Consider the following 24,117-nt stretch of genomic DNA (forward strand, 5'->3'; position numbering starts at 1 on the left):
TTTCTAAATTAAAACTTAAGCACACAATTACACGCATATGTTTATATATTAAGTCCACATACAAATCATTACTGTCATTATCAAAATAATTAATAAGGACTAAAGGTCCAACACATACCGATCCCCGGCAGACTATATCAATCGACCGTCGTCGATATACCGGCTAAATGGCGAGGACACCGGGCGAGTCTGAGAACCCTTTGGGCCTTAATCGCAATAATCTCATCCCCTCCAACTCCAACTCCGATGCAAATGCAATGTATGAAACGTATGAATAATAATGCTCAACAAGATAAATAAGATAATCAGATATGTCATATAATCACCGAACATGCCAACTCTTTATAATCGTAAGAACTCAATCAGTGTATTCCCTACCTCAATACTGCAGTCAAAAAGTTGGGTGCTCAGTAATATTCCACAACAAATTCGCCCTCTGAAAGATAAATAAACGATAAACAATTACTTAAACTATTCCCGTTCCTAAAATAGAAAGTTACTAAAAATAAAACTTCTTAAAATGGAAAGTTTCCTTAAATGGAAACTTTCCCGATATAGCAGCTTTTCCATTTTAACAAACCCGACTCAAAACCCGTCTCTAATTATTTTAAATAACTCGGGAATTAAATTAACTAACTAAGAATACGACAAATTAACGAATTATAACGATTAAATCTACGACAAAACCGTTTCAAAACTAAAACAACCCGTCATCACCACCGTCCCCTTCACACGCACTCCCACGCTCCCACGCGCCGCCACTAGCCCGTATCACCCACCAGCCCAAACCCCCAACTTGACCCAGCCACCAACGACCGCCCCCAACAGGGTCGACTGTTGCCGGCGAGTAAAACCAGGGCCGTCGTTTGGCCTGGTTCACCACCGTGCCTCACCAACCGCCCCCTGTTCTCGACTTACCACCACCGCAGCCATCACCTATCCCCTGCCAAACCACCACAGCCCTGTTCGCCGTCAGATGACGCACCCAGACGCCGTGGCGCCGCCGTTTAGACCTCCCCTGAGTCCACGGTGGCACCACCCCAAACCTAACCGTCTAAACTCGCCTGAAAACCCATCTTTTAACCCGTTTGTTACCCTGTGTCGATGCCGCCTCTCTCTGCCACTACGACCACCTAAAATCTCCCTAACAACCACCACCACACTCGACACATACCATACGACTCCCTTACCCCGTCAACGACCACCAGTATAACCTCCCTAAGACACACAACAACAACCAAAACCCGACAGAAAAACGAAAACAGAAGGGAAGGGTTGCACTCATACCTTTTCTGCCACCACAACAGCCACTAGGGTCACCTACGGACGTCGACAACCACCCTAAAGCCTTCCTTGCTGCGCCGTCAACACCCACACTCCCCCTCTCTCTCTCTCTCGATTTGCGTGAAGGTTGAGGTTGATGCCGATGAAATGAGGGAGGCGGGTGAGGGAGTAGGGTTTTGTAGTGCTAGGGTAAATTTAGGTTAAAACATGATGTTGGGTGTTGGGTTAAACATGTTATTGGGTAAACTCAAATGGGTCGAGGGTAAATGGGTTAGCTCACATCTCGAATTCCATATAACCCGTCTCAATTAACTTACGAAACAACTCGATCTTACAATACAACGCGAGTCAAATAAAATAACTTAACGTAAATATCGACTAACAATTAACCCGACTTAAATAGTAATATAAAATACGGAGTATTACACTTTACTTGTTATTTACAAGTATTAATAAAACGATAAATGTTATGTTTTCCACTATTCCGTTATCATATTGTTCTATTTCTTTACCACAATTCATATACAATATCATTTCGTTTTTAATATAAATCTCCATTAAAACATCATAACAAAAGACAAATATGAATTTTTCTTCTAAAAACCTCGAATTATCCATTGTAAGGATCTCTTGTGAAGAGTATAGATGGAAGTTATTTGTGATCAAGGGTTTTTGATTCTTGACTAAACATATCTACTTACAATTGTTTCTCATATGCTTAATTGAGTTAAGTACTTTGAAACGTTAAATCATTTTGGTAACTAGATTTGTTGGAAATTAAAATTGACCAAAATACCGCAACCACTTCAATGAAAGTTTTAAGACTAAACGAACGAATGAAGAGTAGTCTTCATGAAATTAAATTTTGCTTCTCAAAGCAAAGACTCATTGAAATGAGTGAGAGCATTCTCTTAAACCGTTAAGAAAAGGATAAGGTTTTAAAGAAGTAAAATTAGAATGGAATTGATACAAGGTAATGTTAAAAGTAACGTTATTGAGAATAACAATACTAAACCTATCAATCCCGACCGATAAAGTTTCCATTGTCTTAATTGTTGGACGCTAGAAAGGAAACTACCCCAAATTATTGAAGAATCAACAAGTTAGTTATGGGACATCTAATGCGACCTTCTTCTTTAAATGTTTATTTGATTGACATAAATTTTGCTAGTACTACTTCGTCAATATTAGAAACCGGTGGTGGTTTTCATCATTGTATTTGATACATAGGATGATTAGAATATGATGACTAGCAACAATGATGTTGAGAGATAGAGTCATTGTGTACTCAATCTAGTTTTTGAGTTTAAAGTTGTACTTAATTGTGACTATTAAGTGCATAAACTACAAATGAGAATATAAATTTGTTAAGATACAAAAGAGGTTTTACTTTTGTGACCCTATACACCATGATTTGATGTATGGCTAGCCCATTATCAAGGTGATTATATTCTAAACCCAACTAGAATGATATATCATAAAGATTATACAAGACTCAAATTGGTAACCTAAGATTAAACCTTACATTCTGGAATGATCAACGCAAAGAGTTATCGAGTACTCTTGAAACCATTAGATCTTATGGTATATGCGTATCTTGTATTCAAAGCAAGATGTCTCGTGCCTTTTGGTTGAAAAGGAGATCGAGAATGTAAATCATTGATACAGAATAGGTTGATCATTTACTTTTACCAACGATTTAAGTTGACGCTAATGTGTTCACTTAATAAGGTAAATAGATAAATCATTGAAGAAGTTCAAAGAGTTCAAGGAATCACGATTTAATCGCGATGAGATTATCAAAGTGAAGACTTTGATATAAGCCAGAAGAAATATGATATAGTATCACAAGTTAATCTCTCATAACACACATTATGGGATAATGTGTGATTGGATAAGAATTCAAACGCTATTCAATATGGTTTGGACTTCAATCAAGTTACTTTGAGTTACTCGATCCTTTTGGGGATTTTATCATTTTGTCTAAATTATTTTTCCACTAAATCTAAAACGAATCATATGAGATATAAAATGGTAGGGTACCATGTTTTTAAGCTTACACAAGAAACAAATGCTCATTTTTCCCTATAAATTATAACGAGTACAACGGGTTTGTGGCTCGTGAAGCTGTCTTTCTAAAATACAAGTTTATTTCTACAAGACAGAGTGGGAGAAATATTCAAGAGCCACAAATTGTATTGTGCCATAGAATGTTATGTCGCAAGAAACTGGTCTTTCTTGGCTACATGAGACGTTTTGTGTAAAACATTGTTTCTTCAAAACCTAGGAGGTTAAAGTTATCACTTGTTGAAGATGATGAATTAGTGTTACTTTTAGAAAGTAAATAGATTGTAACTTACAAAGAAATCGTTTGATTCAAGTTGATTACTTCTAGAAGGTAATGGACATATGACTTACATGAGAATGTTTAAGTCACAACTCAATACAAGGCTTAGAGCCATGAAAATCCCAAATAAAAGGCTTGATTAGTGTCAAAGGGTTTTGCACTAATAAAGAGAGATTTCAAAGCTTGATTGGTTGCAAAGGGTTTTGCACTAGTTGAAATGCTTAAGTCTATTTGGATCTTCTTAGGGATTGTGTTTCATTATGATGATATACATATAGCAAGTAAATCTAAAACCCACTTCTAATATTAGAAGGAATGTATTCAATACATGCCTTGAGTTTTGTGGATTCTTGCAATCCTAAGATAATGTGAAACTTAAGAGAGGGTCTTAAGTAGGACATCAATGAGTTGGAATCAACATTTTGATCATGTGATAAAACTTTTGTCAATAGGTTGAGAAGTTATGTTTATACATGAAGATTAGTGGGAGTTACGGAAATTTTAATTAGTCTAATATATGGATGACATATTGATCATTGGGAATGATTTAAGACTTTTGGAGTATTATAATACATCTTAATATCTGGATTTATGGAGATAAATCCACATGATATTAGCGTCAAATTAGAAGTCTTATATTGATAAGATTCATGACTAGTTCAATCAAATTGAACATATTTGATTGATTCCCTTTGCTTTCGCTGCCGAATCAATTAAATGAGTAATGATGTATAACACTTCATATACTTTGAGTATGATGAATTGTTTCAAATCTAAGTGCTTGCGGAAGCATTAAGGATGTAATGGAAAGTGTTTTTGATGCAATTTTGTGTAAGGGTGTTACACAAATGACAATTGACAATTGAAATTGCGCATGGTTTCCGACAAAACCATAATCAAAACACATTGGGATGGTTAAGAAACCATAGTGGCCATTTTTAAGAAATGGATTTGTTAGAATCGTTCTAAGCAATAAAGAACAATGAGGATGCTCACAACGTAAATTGAGTACACTTGCAATCATGGGATGTGCAAGAAGGATGAGTCCCGTACACTGTGAAAACAGTGGGAGCTATTCTAAGGCTAGAGGGCCTATGTCTTGATTGGATCTCGACACGTACTCAGAAAGTTTTTTTAATGCAAATGTATACATTACAAAGGAAAACAAGTATGTAGTAAGGTTGTGTTAGGTACAAGAAGTTGATAAAACCTACTAACCAAAGCCTTTTCATAGGCTTAACATGACGAGTCATGTCATTTCAATTGAATTCACATTAATAACTACATACAAGATCAAATTAGATTATAGAATATGAAATAGTAACCAGGTATTGACTATTCATATGTGATAATCACATTTGTCGTTCGAGTTTTACTTTAAAACTCTTCTTTTATACTTTGTTACATCCAAACGGGTTGTAGAGATAATATTGAACCCCGTTAAAGTGAACACGGATTAACATAGTATTCGCCCATAGTCACTTATATGAGGTGACGTCTCGAAGTGACTAAAGTGTGATGCGATTGATGGCAAGTTCAAGTGCCATAGAGTCATTTGAGATGACTAGTCGATCACATAGGCAGACTGTTAGGAACACTTTGTCGGGCCTTATGACCGCTTATAGAGTTCTGGCAAATTTATATAGCCTGGTCATGGCGAGAGCTACTATAGTATTCTAATGAGTCGATTCTTTTGACTAAAGACTGTTCGCCTAAGGTGGCACATTTCAGATTAACTTTGATTTGTGTTACTATGACCTTCGTAAATGGGGTCAAATGGGCATATTTTGGGTTATGATGGCAGTGGCTAGTCAAAGGGAATGAGTGCGATATGAATTATCCACCCCCTTGTCAGGGTTAAAACAATATCTCAGGGCCACTAGAGGAGTAATGAACTGGAAATGCGTGGCCACGCTCGGAAGGTATCTATGGTAGATAAATCCGGTCAATCAGTTATTCTCCAGATCGAGGAAACCACTCTCGATATGATCACTTGCAAGTACGACCTGAAAGACACCTTGCATTGAGTGGGAGATAGTAATAGGACAAGAGAATTGGTGACGCACACTTGTCGAGGACAAGTGAGAGATTGTTGGAATATGTGTCCTCCGACAATAATGCGATCACAACTGTCGATCATGATGATCACATATTTAAGTCTCATTTTAAGAATAGATGTGGGAAGTAATATTTTACCGTCAACTAGTCCACACATATCGGTAATGATTGGCTGACTAGAGTTTGACATTACTGTCGTGCGACGGTGGTGATCAGTTGATCCCCTTAGGTCATACCTAAAGGATAACACTCTTAATTGATTATTTAATTGATCGTATGACGATACGGGTTAATTAAATTATTTAAAATTGACGGACGATTTTGGAAGTAATATTTACGTGTCTCATTGTAATTTGATTAAAATAAGATACGGTCTAAGTAATCGAATTGTTTTATTGCTTAGATGAAATTATTGTTTACGAAAACAATTGAACTGAATGAATAATTTATTATAAATACAAGATGTTGTAATTAAAAATTGGTAAAGTGTTTTGGTACAAGTAATTGTGAATTACTAAGTCGATTTTGTACATGACGTATTTTATTAATACATTGATTTTTAATACGTTAAAAATACATGACAATTTTACATGACATGTGACATGTGACAAATTGACAAATTGACAAAGATAAAATGGAATCCATTTTATCCCATGTAGACCGAATTATGGGAGGGAGTATAATGTTTAATTTGTGTTAAATTATTAAGTGGAGAGCATAATGATGATAACTAGCTTATAGCCATGCAAGCCTAGTTTTTCTTGAGAAGAATGACTTACTCATGCATTGGCTCATCTCTCCTCTCCTCTCCTCTCTCCCAACCGGTTTTCCAAGTGCCATTTAGAGAGTTTTTCTCTATCATTTTTCATTCATACTTTTACACAATTATTTATAGTGTAAGAAATAATTTTTCCTCTCTACATCTCATAAAATTAGAGAGATAAAAACTCCAAAATTCCTTCCTGTATTTACCGAAATAATAGAGCACAAAATAAATATTTTGGGTCAATTTTAATAAGATTAATTTTGTTCTAGTATTAATAATATTAGTCTTTTAGGAGGTTATCTTGGGTATAATTCCTTGGGAGAGATTCTATCCTTGAATCTTTGTTCATCCATTATTGGAAAGCTCAAGAACTAACAAGAAGGAGATCTTGTTGGTGCCCTTTTAATCCGAAAATCATATGGTGAGAAAACGATTTCTTCCCTATAATTACTTATGTTTGCATGCATAAGATTTGTATTTAATTTTATGACTAAATTTAATGTAACATATATGAATATGTTAAGTAATGAGATATAGATTTCTAACAGAATCTTCCTTCCAACAATTACAATTATATCAACCAACACAATTCACATACGATCAATGCACTTTAATATAAGCCATCCAATAAACATTATCGAGTAAAAGTTGAGTAGGATTTATCCCTACCTGGCAAGCACACACTCTAATTAAGCAATCCAATAATTAAAGCGATCCGATCCGATTATAATTTCTTCACAAATCAACCTAATCAAAATATTATAATTATTCCATCACTTATTAATTATTACTTCTCATTACTATTTATAAATTTATATTCATTATTCCAATTAATTAATTATTGTTATTATTTAAGGTCTATGGTACATAAAAACCCGCTTCAAATATAAACCCGAGTTACCCGAACAAAATAATTAAAAACCCGCACACAAAACAAACAAACACCATCCTACTATACACCGTGTAAACCGTGTTCAACCACCCCCCATAAACACCCTTCAACCCGACACCACACACCACCACTTAGCCTCGACAACCCCAGCCTGCAGTCCCACGCACCCCCCTCATCCATAACCACCAGCTAAACCACTGCCACCAACCCATAAAACCACGCCCTAACTCACTCGACACTAACAACACTCCTCTAACACACCCACAAAACCCATACCAAAACACCATCCACCGCCACCTATGCTGCCGCCTACAACCACCACCCAACTCACCAATCCACCCTCGACAAAAACCACCCAATACCACCCCAACCCAGACCTCTTACAACCACCAAAACTCCCTCCAAAACCGGCTGCCCAAACACGTCCTCCTCCCCTGTTTTCGCCACCACCGCCACAAACTGCCACCTGCCACCATTCCGCCACCACCAATATGACCGGCCACCTTCCCTTATCACAACCCCTCTATACCCAGGTCAAGTCGAGGTCAATTAGGGGTTCAATTACTCATTCTAATCCCCCACGACCAACACGCATAACCCTCCTGACCAGCCACCTTTAGCCGCCCCAAACACCACCCTACCACGGTCAATGGCGGTCAACAATGGTCAGGTTAGAAACTTGGCAGTCCAATGTTGCTATAGTTCCAATTCCCGAGTCCTATGGTGGTCTATATAAGTCGTATTTTCGATCTAAAGATGCTTGCATGAAAAGAATATAAACCGATTTAAGATGAATAATTACCTCGAGTTGATTAATTGATTTACGTTAATTCCTTCTTCTTCCGTCTCCTAAAGCTCCTTCTTTTAATTTATGAATTATTTCTCAGATTTAAGGTGGTATTTATAGTGTAAGATTTAGTGAATACGAGGCCAATTAGGAAACTATGTAACTAACCTTATTCTAATTAGTATGGGAATTGTCATTATAATTATATCATTATTATTATCACATATTATTAGCCTTACCTTAACTATGATTTCCTCATATAATATTTACTAATTTATTATTTGCCATAACTTATTATCATTATTGATATAATTATTATTACTTTTATATATTATTATTTCCTTATTATATTATTATAAATTTCCCGATACAAAACCCGATCACACCCATATTATACCACTAAATTTCGGCCCATATCATAATAGCACTCGGTCCAACACTCGATTACCAATTAAGCCCAAAGCACAATTATTAGCCAAACCCAACTCCCGACTTGAACTATTAATTTATTATTTAATTAACGTCTTAATTTTATTTATTATTAGAAATGTCATTTAATCACTCATTAAATTACATAAATTATTCTTATAAATTATTATTAAAATACGGAGTATTACAGTCTTCCCCCCTTAAAGTGAACTTCGTCCCGAAGTTCGCCCACAACTACCACCACATCACTTATAAACATTCCTACAACTAAGCATCATCCAACACCATCATCCATTTACGATTATCATCCATACCAATCGCATCACAAGGTATCACAAAAACAATTCAAAACATTCGTAGTATTACATTCCTTCCCCCTAAAAATTAACTTCGTCCTCGAAGTTCGGAATACCAACCAAATGGAACAACCAAATCATTATTGTAATGTCGCAAAATAAAGAACACACATTGTAAAACTATTATTTCTAACACAACTCCAAGTAATAATAACAAAATCTTTAATTTTTTCCAACTAGCAAACCACATCATATAGGATATTCGAACTAATCTTTACTTAAACTTAAATTCTTACTTTTGCTGTCGACGAATACAGTGCCAGACTAAATAATAAGCTATAACAAAATACGCATAATTGTTTAGTATAATGGTCACTTAAGTCAATGAGGTACTATCCACCCTTCCTTCATCATTGATTTAAATTTTATTTTTCGTTCATTTTAGTCTTTACCTAACGTCATCTAACTTAGGCATGGATGCACTATCGTGAACATATATATGGCTTAGGGCAACACATTCCGCATATCACTAGACATGTTATTCTACTTCACAAAATTGACAACATCAAATATAATGTTCAAGAGATCAAAAACAAAACTTGTTACACATTTTACATGTTATAACTTCTAACAATAATCTTCAAGGCTAGGAAAACATGTTATAACTCCTAACAATCACTAATACATAATAACATAACTACTTATTGAGAACATATACTTTCTAGAAAAATACAGAAAGTTAGTAAACCATGAGAAAAATAATCAAGCCAAAAATTCAAAGGGTCAATTTATAATGCATTTTACAAGCTACTTGGTCGAAACAGAAATTTTACAGCAGCTTGTCAGAAACTTAGGTCAACTTGTAAAAACCACCATAAATTGTCGAAATATTTTCTTAAAACGTGGCTTACTAATTTAGAAACATACATGAGTCTATTAAACAGTGGCGTTGGAATTATAACAAATAATTACGTAGTTTTTAAATGGCAAATTTTACAAAAACATGGTGCAAAAACATCACTGTACAGGAATATTTCGACTACTGTCCACTAAAATATTTATTTCTCCTAAACCGTATATTATTTGAACATGAGACCAGTGGCATATGAAAGCTAACTCACAATGGTATCACACATGAAAATGTCGGGTAAGAATTTTAAATTGACAGTAAATGACAGCCAAAACAATCAAGGATAAAATGTCGAGAAATCAACCAAAATCACATTCTTAACAATTTCACTTATACCCATCATGCTTCAGATATTAATCACAACTATGCCTGTTGGAGCCTGTGTCCTCCAGTTAGTGCGGATAACGTCATTGCACATACACTTGTACGGACAAGTGGGAGCTTGTGGGTTAATATCCGTATACTACCCCTTTAATTGTAGGACTATAACGTAAAATTTACATGTGAAAATTGTCATAAAACATAAATACAATATAGAAACGATAAGGAATTAGAATCAACCTCGGGTCCTTATAGTGCGGCGTAAAGAACAGAAATCAAATGAGATTCCCTCCTAATTGTTGCACCCAAGACCTTGTCCGAGATATGCCGTGTGCTAGAAGCGGTGTTCTCAGGTGCCTTGCAATATTGGGAGAAGCGATGTGAGTTTTTCTTGGATGAGAGATCGAATTTCGAGAGCCTTTGTTCTCGAAACCTAATTTCTTTTGTGAAAGAATTATTAGGTTACAAAGAGGAGAGACTCCCTCTTTGTATGGCTCGGCCGTGAGCTCTCAATGAGGAGAGTGGGCTTTCCACTTTCTCTCATTTCTAACTCATGGTACGACCCGAAATCCTAAATGCATATGACACGGTCGATCATAAATCGTTATCGGTTATCGAAAATTAAGGCATCAGCTAATGATACGAGTTAGCTGAATTATTAATGCGTGTCGACAAAAAAGTATTGTATAATTACATTCAATATACATTTAATTAAATATAAATCGCTTATATTTAATTTTACGAATCTTGGTTAATTCGCCTTAATATGATATTTAATCCATATTAAATATAATATCTCAACATCACATATTTGACTAATTACTAGTCAAATAACTCGGACTAACTGGTTAGTCAATTTTGGCATCTACATGACAGTATTTCCATACTGTCACGTCTCCCGAACGTATCCTATAGGTTCTTGTTGGGGTTAGTGTCCTTAACAGTTAGTGCAAGGACTTATAAACCTCTAAAAGGATCAAAGGGCATACTTTGGTATTATTATCAGTTGATCCACGTTTATCAATAACGGTTGGCTTGCTAGATAAGTTTGACGTTATTGTCATACGGATGGCGGTGATCAACTGGTCCCTAAAAGTCACACCTATAGGATACGTTCGGGAGACGTGACAAGATGGAAATACTTGTCATGTAGATGCCAAAATTGACTAACCAGTTAGTCCGAGTTATTTGACTAGTAATTAGTCAAATATGTGATGTTGAGATATTATATTTAATATGGATTAAATATCATGGGCTAAGGCGAATTAACCAAGACCAGAAATTAAATATAAGCGATTTATATTTAATTAAATGTATATTGAATGTAATTATACAATACTGTTTTTGTCGGACACGTATTAATAATTCAGCTAACTCGTATCATTAGCTGATGCCTTAATTTTCGATAACCGATAACGCTTTATGATCGACCGTGTCATATGCATTTAGGATTTCGGTCGTACCATGAGTTAGAAATGAGAGAAAGTGGAAAGCCCACTCTCCTCATTGAGAGCTCACGGCCGAGCCATACAAAGAGGGAGTCTCTCCTCTTTGTAACCTAATAATTCTTTCACAAAAGAAATTAGGTTTCGAGAACAAGGCCTCTCGAAATTCGGATCTCTCATCCAAATGAAAACTCACATCGCTTCTCCCAATATTGCAAGGCAATCGGAGAACACTGTTCTAGCACACGGCATATCTGGACAAGGTCTTGGGTGCAACAATTAGAGGGAATCTCATTTGATTTTGTTCTTTACGCCGCACTATAAGGACCCGAGGTTGATTCTAATTCCTTATCGTTTCTATATTGTATTTATGTTTTATGACAATTTTCACATGTAAATTTTACGTTATAGTCCTACAATTAAAGGGGTAGTATACGGATATTAACCCACAAGTGGTATCAGAGCGAGGCCACGTAAAATTTTATATGTGTTTTTCATCAAACGATTGTTGAAACGATGAATTATGGTTTAAAAAATGTCACGGCTCACATTTTTTTTTTTTTACTCGGCAGCCTTATTTTTTTACTCGGCAGAATTTTTTTTGTTGCTGCGTTTTTGGTTGCATTGGGAACCGTGTCCTGTTTACACGGTTGATCTAGTTGTTGTTTTGTCTCGAAATCCATGCCGTTTCATGTTTTACACGGCTGTTTTGTTTCAATTTTCATGTTGTTTTTACATGTTGTTATTTTATACGGAGATTATAGCAACATGTCAAGTTTTAGTCAATTGTTAAATTTGTTTTGATGCGTTTTGATCAAAATTGCAATTGATTTTGTCTCGACAAACTGTTTTCACGAGGGTTTTGAAGTTTCAGCCATGTTTGCATTCGATCGAGCGTATTTCTACTCGATCGAGTGCCATTTCTGTCTTGTTTTTGTTCGATCGAGTCCCTGTTGTACTCGATCGACCCCTTTTTAAAACCCTACTGCTCGATCGAGTTGTCCTCGCATTTCGATCGAAAGCAGATTTGTTGATAAAAGTACTCGATCGACCACCGTTACGTCGATCGAGTACCTCTGATTAGCATACCTCTCGATCGACTTGCGGTTGATCGATCGAACCCTCTGTCCCTCGATCGAGCATTTATGTCCCTGGATCGAGGGATTTAAATTTTTTGACTTTGAAAATTTGTTTCTTTTGATTTAAATTTTCTTTTGGCTATAATATGTACTTTATACGGATATAGTACACTCGCTATGATTGTGAAACGGTTCACCACGTACCATTAAGTTATTTTAAAGCGTATTTAAAGTAACGGACTGTATTTGATTAAAATTAAATTGATAGAAGCGGTTTTATCACATGAATTTTAATCATTAAAAGGTGGTTTGGATAATTTTAACATAATTACGGAATTATGTCACGAATGAATTTGTTTTTAGTTGATGCATTTTTATTTATCGTTAATTATGAATGTTTTTGAATGCCTTTTATTACGTATTTATTTATTTATTTTGCAAACGGTTGTAACTTAGTGTGGCCTTAGTAGAACGTGTTACCGTAATGATGGAACACGGTCTTGGTTGTATTTTGAGATCTCGTATCTCCGTTTTGGATTTTTCACTTGTAATTACAGTTTTAATTAGAATGTAATTAGGTTTATATTTTGTAATTTTAATTGTAATTTTTGAGAAGACCAAAGACGGAGACCAGATGCTCACTCCCGCTACATGGATCAAGATGGAACAACAAGACAAGCTTCTTGGGTCCAACGGTGGATTCCAAAGTTGTATTTTGTTCTTTTTTATTAGGATAGGCCACACTAGGAAATTTTATTTACGTATTGCATTCAATTATTTATGTTATCGTAGCGATAGTATGCATCATATTCCGCCTAAAAACCAAACCACCTAATAATTGCATGAAAACTGACACATATAGAGGTCACGAGTTAGTTTTCCTTGACATTCGTATGTCACACGATTTTTATAAGCCATCACCCAAATTAATTCATTCACGCAGACGCTAGTTATACGTTCACTTAATATGAATTTTAATTTAGTTGATGGGATCTTCCTCGTATAAACAAAAATTGAGAACGGTCTTTATAGGTCAAACTCCAATGAGTCCCTTCTTCGTCGGTAGGCATAATATGACCCCTTCTACGTCGGGTAAGTTGGAACCGATTGACCTATTTTATCTCAACACTGTGGTCACTTGTACGATCCTGTGATTATGGTGGACTATAGATAGGATTTACAGAAATCTATCGACCAAGAGTTCTTCCGAAAGAATTAGCTAAACAGTTGGCTTATCAATTTACAGAAATTGAGTCTTGGGATCACTTGTATCATTCTTGAGGGAGATCAATTATGCAAGTGCAAGAGTCTACATGTTTAAAATGAATTTTAAAATAGACTTAAATCACCTCGATGAGTTGCTTATTTCGTTTTGTTTTTCTTTCTTTTTCAGTGTAGATCACGCTTTTAAACGCTAAACAACAAATGGTGGTTCAATTGATAACCCAATGCCAAGTGCCACATTGGACCGTGAGTCCTGGCTTAGGATCTTCATGAATCAGATGAATCGGTCTACTCGATCAAGAATGATGGATCCAACTTCGCGGATCGGGAGGCGGCATTACGGAATGCGGCGCGCCGCTGACGGAAGCTCAAATATCTCTTGGAGCCCATCCCGGCAAACCCAGGTCCCACGGCTAGAGTGCTGAAGTCACCAAGTTTAATGATTTTCGTATGGAAGCGGGTGCGATTAAAAACGTACTCATTTTTGCAATGGAACCCAATTTGCAGAAACGCTTCATAGCCCATGGTGCAAACAAGATTTTCACCACGCTCACCAAGGAATTCTCGAAAGCACCGAGAATCGTGACCTATGAGCATACCACTCGCTTCTTTGATGCGAGACTCCAGAAGGGCCAACCGGTTAGCCCACACATTCTCAGCATGATTGAGAATGTCGAGAAACCGGAGACCTTTAAGCGTAACATCGGCGAGAACATTGTTATCGACCGCATACTTCACTCACTCCACGATGGTTATTCGCAATTTAGAGCGAATTACTATATGAATGATTTGAAGAAAACTCCCCATGAACTGCACTCCCTTCTCGTACAGACCGAGAAGGACATGAAGTCCAGTGGGAGCATGAAACAGGATGTTCTCGTTGTGTCGAATAAAGGGAAGGGTAAGGGCAAAGCTCAGGCAAACCTAGCAAAAGAGGTAAGGCGAAGTTCAAGAAGTCGGGTTCGAGGTAAGAGTGGGCCTGGTGAGTCGAGCACCTCATCAGGCGCGACAAAGAGCAAAATGGATAACATGGAATGCCATCACCGCCACAAGTCCGGGCACCGGAGACGCACATGTCCTGTTTACCATGAGGACATAAAAGCGGGTCGTGTTAAACCTGTTGGTATGTCTTCTTCTTCTACTTTTATTCATATGATTGAGATTAACCACGCAAGTTACGGAACTTGGGTACTTGATACTGGTTGTGGTTCTCATCTGTGTAATCATGTGCAGGGCCTCCGAAATCTCGAACCTCTCGCAAAGGGTGAGGTTGACCTGCGTGTCGGGAATGGAGCAAGAGTGGCTGCCGTCTCGAGGGGAACATATGTGATCCAGCTTCCTAGCGGATTTGAGTTATCATTATATGATTGCTATTATGTTCCTAGTCTTTCGAAAAACATTATTTCGGTTTCGCACTTGACAAACTCGGATTTTCATTTGTAATTGAGAATAATACTTGCATTTTCTCTTTACACAATATGATTTATGGCGAGGCAGTCTCCATGAATGGAATTTATGTTTTAGATCAGACCACGGAAATATTACACGTAATGAATAAAAAGTTAAAGGTTGGTGACAAAGATCAAACGTATCTATGGCACTGCCGTATGGGACACATTAATGAGAAACGCGTAAAACAGCTCATCAAACATGGAGCTATCTCGGCCTTTGATTTTCAATCATTTGGCACGTGTGAATCATGTCTCATCGGTAAGATGACTCGTATTTCCTTCAAAGGTGTTGGAATGCGCGCTGCTGACCTATTAGGACTCATACACACGGATGTATGTGGCCCTATGTCAATCACCGCACGAGAAGGCTATAGGTATTTCATCACTTTCACGGACGACTTAAGTAGATATGGATATGTCTACTTAATGAAGCACAAAAGTGAATCCTTTGAGAAATTCAAGGAATACCAGAATAGGGTACAGAACCTATTAAATAGAAAGATTAAAACACTGCGTTCGGATCGTGGTGGCGAGTATCTTTCTCACGAGTTTGATCAACACCTCAAAGACGTGGGATTGCCCTACGATTAACTCCACTGGAACACCTCAATTGAATGGTGTGTCCGAACGGAGAAATCGAACACTACTTGATATGGTTCGATCCATGATGAGTCACACGATATTACCTGATTCATTATGGGGTTATGCTCTTTTGTCAGCCGCTCTAATACTTAACCAAAGTCCGTCTAAAGCTGTTGACAAGACTCCATATGAACTATGGAAGGGAACGGTCCCTAACTTGTCCTTTATACGGGTTTGGGGCTGCGAGGCTTATGTCAAGTGGAGACACGAGGATAAGCTCGGCCCGCGATCGGTCAAGACATACTTTATAGGTTATCCTAAAGGAACACGTGGTCATTACTTCTATTCGCCAACCGAACAACGTGTTTTTGTTGCGGCAAGTGCGACATTCTTAGAGAAGGAATTTCTCGAGAATGCAAAGAGTGATAGAACCTTCGACCTGTCGGAGATTCCAGAACCAAACACCGAGCAACCATTGGAGGAACCTATTCCTTCAATCCCGGCTGCGGTGAACATTCCTGAGGAACCTAGGAGGTCGGGAAGAGTCTCTATTCCTCCGGACAGATACATTGGTATGGTCGAGGAACATGACATAGATGACGTTCTACTCTTAACGAGTAGTGAACCCGCAACCTATAAAGGTGCCATGACTAGTTCTGACTCAAAACTATGGCTTGAGGCCATGCAATCCGAGATGAACTCTATGTATGAGAACAACGTATGGGATCTTGTTGACTTACCTGCTAAGGTTCGTCCCCTTCAATGCAAATGGCTTTACAAGATAAAGCATTCGTTGGAAGGTCAACAAGATATCTATAAAGCACGACTAGTTGCTAAAGGTTTCACCCAAGTGCCAGGTTTGCACTACGATGAGATTTTTGCACCCGTAGTCATGCTGCGTTCCATTCGGATTATCTTAGCGATCGCCGCTTTTCATGACTATGAAATTTGGCAAATGGACGTGAAAACCGCCTTCTTAAACGGCTTTTTGGAGGAAGAGTTGTACATGGTACAACCCGAAGGTTTCATCGATCCAGTACATCCTAAGAAAGTATGCAAACTTAAGCGTTCCATTTATGGACTTAAGCAAGCATCTCGGAGTTGGAATCATCGCTTCGACCAAGTGATAAAAGAAAATGGATTTACTCGATCTGTCGAGGAACCATGTCTATATATCAAGTCGAGTGGGAGCAAGATTGTCTTCCTAATATTGTATGTTGACGACATACTCCTGATTGGGAATGACATACCTCTCTTAACTTCGGTGAAAGTATGGTTGAAAAACCATTTCCGGATGAAAGATCCGGGAGAGGCGCAAAGAAGTGGGCATCCGTATCTATCGAGATAGATCACGTCGGATGTTATCTCTCGTCGGGAGTCTTACATAGACAAAGTCCTAGAGAGATTCAGCATGACTAACTCCAAGAAGGGGTTCCTTCCTATGGCTCCAGGGGTGCATTTGAGCAAGTCTCAGGCACCAGAGACACCGGAAGAGAAAGAGCGCATGACACGGATTCCTTATGCTTCGGCAATAGGATCAATCATGTATGCCATGATATGCACACGTCCGGACGTGGCATATGCATTGAGTATGACAAGTCGATTCCAACAAAGATCCAGGTGAAGCACATTGGTGGCTGTCAAGAACATTCTTAAGTACCTACGGAGGACTAAAGATTGGGCATTGACTTATGGAGGCGATCAAAAGCTATCCGCAACCGGTTACGCAGATGCTAGCTTCAAAACGGATCGAGATGACTCGAAATCTCAGTCTGGATTCGTTTTTACTCTTAATGGCGCGTGATCGGTGGAAGAGTTCGAAACAAACTGTTACAAAGAGATTCTACGATCGAGTCCGAGTACTATGCCGCGCCGAAGCTACAAAGGAAGCGATATGGATGCGTCAATTCTTACATGGGCTCTCCGTAGTGCCTAGTTCGAATGACCCGATCACCATCTATTGCGACAATAATGGTGCCATCTTCCAAGCTAAGGAGCCAAAGTCTAGCAACAAGTCTAGACATGTACAACGGAAAGCTCATCTAATCGGAGATTACGTGGAGCAAAAGAAAGAGAGTGATAGAAAAGATTGCTACGAGATGATAACATAGCAGATCCTCTCACTAAAGCATTACGACAAGATAAGCATGAAGGGCATGTTAATTCCATGGGAATTAAACGTGTTCCTAAGTTGTAGTACTCTTTTATGGATCAGATTCATCCTCTCTTGTACTCTATACGACATCATCGTTTTGATATTTTATATATATATATTTTGTTTTTCATGTGGATTTGTACGACAAATTTTGAACACCACAAAGTGAACTGAACGAACATTATATCTTTTCGGTCCTTAATTGCCCACATGAGCTGATAACTCGGCAATTATTTTGTGACGTTGGTTGATGGTGGGTTCAACGAGCCATAAGTCAACCGGTTGGTGACCAATCACGGAGGCGATTTATACGGATATTTCGTAGGACACACTTGTGACATCGACGTGGAGTCCTAAATGTTTTATAACATTCGTTGCCCGGTCGTGGATAGGACTTCCATGGTGATCCTAAGAGTCGATTCTTTTGACTATCGACTGTCTCTTGAGACTAAGGCAGATTTTGGGTGACTTTGGTTTCTTTCTCACGGTCATCCGTAAGTAGGGGCCAAGTAGATTTTTTCGGGTCATTTCATCTTTGTGCTTAGATCGGAAGGAGTTCGAGTTGAAGGAAATATTCAGCCTTTATCGGGTACTCGATATTTCTCAGGGCCACTCGAGGAGTCAGAATCGAAATGCATGGCCATGCTCGGATACGGATTCGTTTTATCGGTTAAGTTACTCTCTAGTCGGGGAAACCACTCTAGATACGGATCGATTGTAAAAGACGACCTTTTTGCCGATCCAGATCGCAAATTGTTTTACATTGAGTGGGAGAAATTTTAAATGAATATGAGAATCGGTTATCGCACATACACTTGTTCGGACAAGTGGGAGTTTGTTGGAGCCTGTGTCCTCCAGTTAGTGCGGATAACGTCATTGCACATACACTTGTACGGACAAGTGGGAGCTTGTTGGGGTTAGTGTCCTTAACAGTTAGTGCAAGGACTTATAAACCTCTAAAAGGATCAAAGGGCATACTTTGGTATTATTATCAGTTGATCCACGTTTATCAATAACGGTTGGCTTGCTAGATAAGTTTGACGTTATTGTCATACAGATGGCGGTGATCAACTGGTCCCTAAAAGTCACACCTATAGGATACGTTCGGGAGACGTGACAGGATGGAAATACTGTCATGTAGATGCCAAAATTGACTAACCAGTTAGTCCGAGTTATTTGACTAGTAATTAGTCAAATATGTGATGTTGAGATATTATATTTAATATGGATTAAATATCATGGGCTAAGGCGAATTAACCAGTTAATTCGTAAAATTAAATATAAGCGATTTATATTTAATTAAATGTATATTGAATGTAATTATACAATACTGTTTTGTCGGACACGCATTAATAATTCAGCTAACTCGTATCATTAGCTGATGCCTTAATTTTCGATAACCGATAACAGTTTATGATCAGACCGTGTCATATGCATTTAGGATTTCGGGTCGTACCATGAGTTAGAAATGAGAGAAAGTGGAAAGCCCACTCTCCTCATTGAGAGCTCACGGCCGAGCCATACAAAGAGGGAGTCTCTCCTCTTTGTAACCTAATAATTCTTTCACAAAAGAAATTAGGGTTTCGAGAACAGTGCCTCTCGAAATTCGGATCTCTCATCCAGTGAAAAACTCACATCAGTTCTCCCAATATTGCAAGGCAATCGGAGAACACTGTTCTAGCACACGGGCATATCTCGGACAAGGTCTTGGGTGCAACAATTAGGAGGGAATCTCATTTGATTTCTGTTCTTTACGCCGCACTATAAGGACCCGAGGTTGATTCTAATTCCTTATCGTTTCTATATTGTATTTATGTTTTATGACAATTTTCACATGTAAATTTTACGTTATAGTCCTACAATTAAAGGGGTAGTATACGGATATTAACCCACAATGCCTCCCCAAATACATACCATCACACTTTTCTATAACCATACACATATACCAATGCTTAAAATCATATCACATCCCCTCTTCCTAGAAGCAAAGTTATGTCCCCGTAACCACAATCATCAATGAAAACAATATTCAAACAAGGCAAACAAAACTTACAAGGCAAAATAAATAATATTCATTTTAAATTACCCCACACTCTCAAGTATTCTCTCAGGGTTTCCCGTTCAAAACTGAGAGGGCCATGGTACGAATTAAGGGCGCCTTCTTAACTGCACTAAGAGGGGCACCTAACAGTTTCTACCCGGGGTTCATTTTATTTAGACACATCCTAAGTTCATTATTATTCATTGGTTAGGCCTGAGGATCGTTTTGCTCTGATACCACTTTGTAACACCCCCATTTACTCAGGAGCCTTTAGCTAGACATTCCCAAGTAAATAGAACTGTTACCATCTCGGTTTCCCGAGGTAGTGAATAACAAAGTCCAACTCACCAAAATACTTTAAATTAAAACTTTAACGATTACATGTTTATTACAAATTAATCGACTAAAACCTAATATAAATTAATTACAACTCACAGCGGAAATAAATAAAGTGATAAAACATTCTATGTGGTCTAGACTTCTAGGTAGGTTGTCCAAGTCCTCACGCATTCCCATAAGCTCCCAAGTCAGCTAATCTTTAGTACCTGTCAAATATGCTCCCCATAAAATGGTTCACCGCAGGTGTTCACGAATACACAGTCAACCGCGAGGTTGAGTAGGAATAAATACTAACAACAAAAACATACGATAACAACCAATTTCCTTTTTACATTGCACAACCCCCTGACAACGTGCTCCTTCCTTTTACTTAGCACACCTCCCTCAACAACGTGATCACATTACTTTGGTACCCCTCCCTTAACAACGTACCGCCAACATGTAATAGTACCTCTCCCTCACAACGCACATATTACCATCACCCCAGTGTACAAACTCCCTCAACAACGCATAAATCGATCGTCGCACATGACTTTTTTCACAATAACCACGTTCACAATCAACGTTAACGATTCAAATCACCTCATCAATATTATCAACACAAATATAACTCACCCTTCCAACAATTACAATATTATCAACCAACATATACAATATGAATCTTTCTTCCAACAATTACAATTATATCAACCAACACAATTCACATACGATCAATGCACTTTAATATAAGCCATCCAATAAACATTATCGAGTAAAAGTTGAGTAGGATTTATCCCTACCTGGCAAGCAAGCACTCCAATTACGCAATCCAATAATTAAAGCGATCCGACCCGATTATAATTTCTTCACAAATCAACCTAATCAAAATATTATAATTATTCCATCACTTATTAGTTATTACTTCTCATTACTATTTATAAATTTATATTCATTATTCCAATTAATTAATTATTGTTATTATTTAAGGTCTATGGTACATAAAAACCTGCTTCAAATATAAACCCGAGTTATCCGAATAAAATAATTAAAAACCCGCTCACAAAACAAACAAACACCATCCTACTATACACCATGTAAACCGTGTTCAACCACCCCCCATAAACACCCTTCAACCCGACACCACAGCCACCACCTAGCCTCGACAACCCCAGCCTGCAGTCCCACGCATCCCCCTCACCCATAACCACCCGCTAAACCACCGCCACCAACCCATAAAACCACGCCCTAACTCACTCGACACTAACAACACTCCTCTGACACACCCACAAAACCCGTCCCAAAACACCACCTACCGCCACCTATGTTGCCGCCTACAACCACCACCAAACTCACCAATCCACCCTCGACAAAAACCACCCAATACCACCCCAACCCAGACCTCTTACAACCACCAAAAATCCTTCCAAAAACCGGCTGCCCAAACACGTCCTCCTCCCCTATTTTCGCCACCACCGCCACAAACTACCACCTGCCCCCATTCCGCCACCACCAATATGACCGACCACCTTCCTTTATCACAACCCCTCTATACCCAGGCCAAGTCGAGGTCAATTAGGGGTTCAATTACTCATTCTAATCCCCCACGACCAACCCGCATAACCCTCCTGACCAGCCACCTTTAGCCGCCCCAAACACCACCCTACCACTGTCAATGACGGTCAACAATGGCCAGGTTAGAAACTTGGCAGTCCAATGTTGCTATAGTTCCAATTCCCGAGTCCTATGGTGGTCTATATAAGTCGTATTATCGATCTAAAGATACTTGCATGAAAAGAATATAAACCGATTTAAGATGAATAATTACCTCGAGTTGATTAATTGATTTATGTTAATTCCTTCTTCTTCCGTCTCCTAAAGCTTCTTCTTTTAATTTATGAATTATTTCTCAGATTTAAGGTGGTATTTATAGTGTAAGATTTAGAGAATACGAGGCCAATTAGGAAACTATGTAACTTACCTTATTCTAATTAGTATGGGAATTGTCATTATAATTATATCCTTATTATTATCACATATTATTAGCCTTACCTTAACTATGATTTCCTCATATAATACTTACTAATTTATTATTTGCCATAACTTATTATCATTATTGATATAATTATTATTACTTTTATATATTATTATTTCCTTATTATATTATTATAAATTTCCCGATACAAAACCCGATCACACCCATATTATACCACTAAATTTCGGCCCATATCATAATAGCACACGGTCCAACACTCGATTACCAACTAAGCCCAAAGCACAAATATTAGCCAAACCCAACTCCCGACTTGAACGATTAATTTATTATTTAATTAACGTCTTACTTGTATTTATTATTAGAAATGTCATTTAATCACTCATTAAATTACATAAATTATTCTTATAAATTATTATTAAAATACGGAGTATTACAATTAGTTAGTACTCAGGAAATACTAAAGATATGAAGCTAAGCATTTAGAAATGAGATGGATTTATGTGCAAGGAGTTACACAAAAACCATATTCTAAACACATAAGGATGGTTAGAGAACCATCTTGGCTATATTATTTAAGGAAGATATCTGCTAGAAACGTCCTAGGCAGTAGAACAATGAGGTATACACAACGGAAATTGAGTACACTTGCAATAATGAGATATGCAAGAAGGAAGGGATGATATTAGGATTCGGTTTTGTGAATTGGAGGAACTATGGTAGTTCGTTCCAATAACCGAAGATCATATCCCATTCACTGTGAGGACAGTGGGAGCTATTCTAAGGCAAGATAGCCTATGTCTAGATTGGATCTAGACACATATACTCAAAAGATTTTTATAATAAAGATTATACATAACAAAGGGAAAAAGTATATAGTAAAGTTAGTTAAGTGCAAAGTGTTGCTGAGACTTACTAACCAAAGCCTTCTCAAGGGCTTAACATGACAAGTCATGTCATTTCAATTAAGTTAAAATTTACAACCATATACAAAATTAAATACGGATTATAGATTATGTAGTAATTGATATTGTATCAATTTTACATATGTGTTAATACATTCGTCGTTAGAGTTTAATTACAAACTCTTTTATTACTTTGTTATATCCAAATAGGTTGTTGAGACAATATTGAACCCTATTAAAGTGAACTGGATTAACATAGTATTGGCCCCTAATTGCTTATATGAGGTGACGTCTCCAACTCACTAGAGTGTGATGCGATTGATGGCAAGTTCAAGTGCCATAAAGTCATAAGAGATGACTAGTCGATCACATAAGCAGACTGTATGAGACACTCTGTTGGGCAGTGACCGCTTATTGAGTTCTGACAACATTTATATAGCCTGATCGTGGCGAGAGCTATTATAGTATTCTTTTGAGTCGATTCTTTGACTAGAGACTGCTCGCCCAAGTCGGCACACTTTCTGATTGACTTTGATTTTTGCCCCAAGCCATTCTGTCAAAAGGGGTGAGTGTGCATCTTTTGGGTCATGATGAACTGTGGGTGTACGAAGGGAATAGTGCAATAAGAATTGTCCACCCCTTGTCAAGGTTATTTGAAATCTCAAGGCCACTCGAGGAGTAGTGAACTGAAAATGCGTGGCCACGCTCGGAAAGTATCTACGGTAGATAATTCCGGTCAGACAGTTACTCTCCAGATCGAGGAAACCACTCTAGATATGATCACATGCAAGTACGACCTGCAAGACACCTTGCATTGTGTGGGAGATTGTAATAGGA

Source organism: Silene latifolia, chromosome X (assembly GCF_048544455.1).
Source record: "Silene latifolia isolate original U9 population chromosome X, ASM4854445v1, whole genome shotgun sequence".
Classification (NCBI taxonomy): Eukaryota; Viridiplantae; Streptophyta; class Magnoliopsida; order Caryophyllales; family Caryophyllaceae; genus Silene; species Silene latifolia.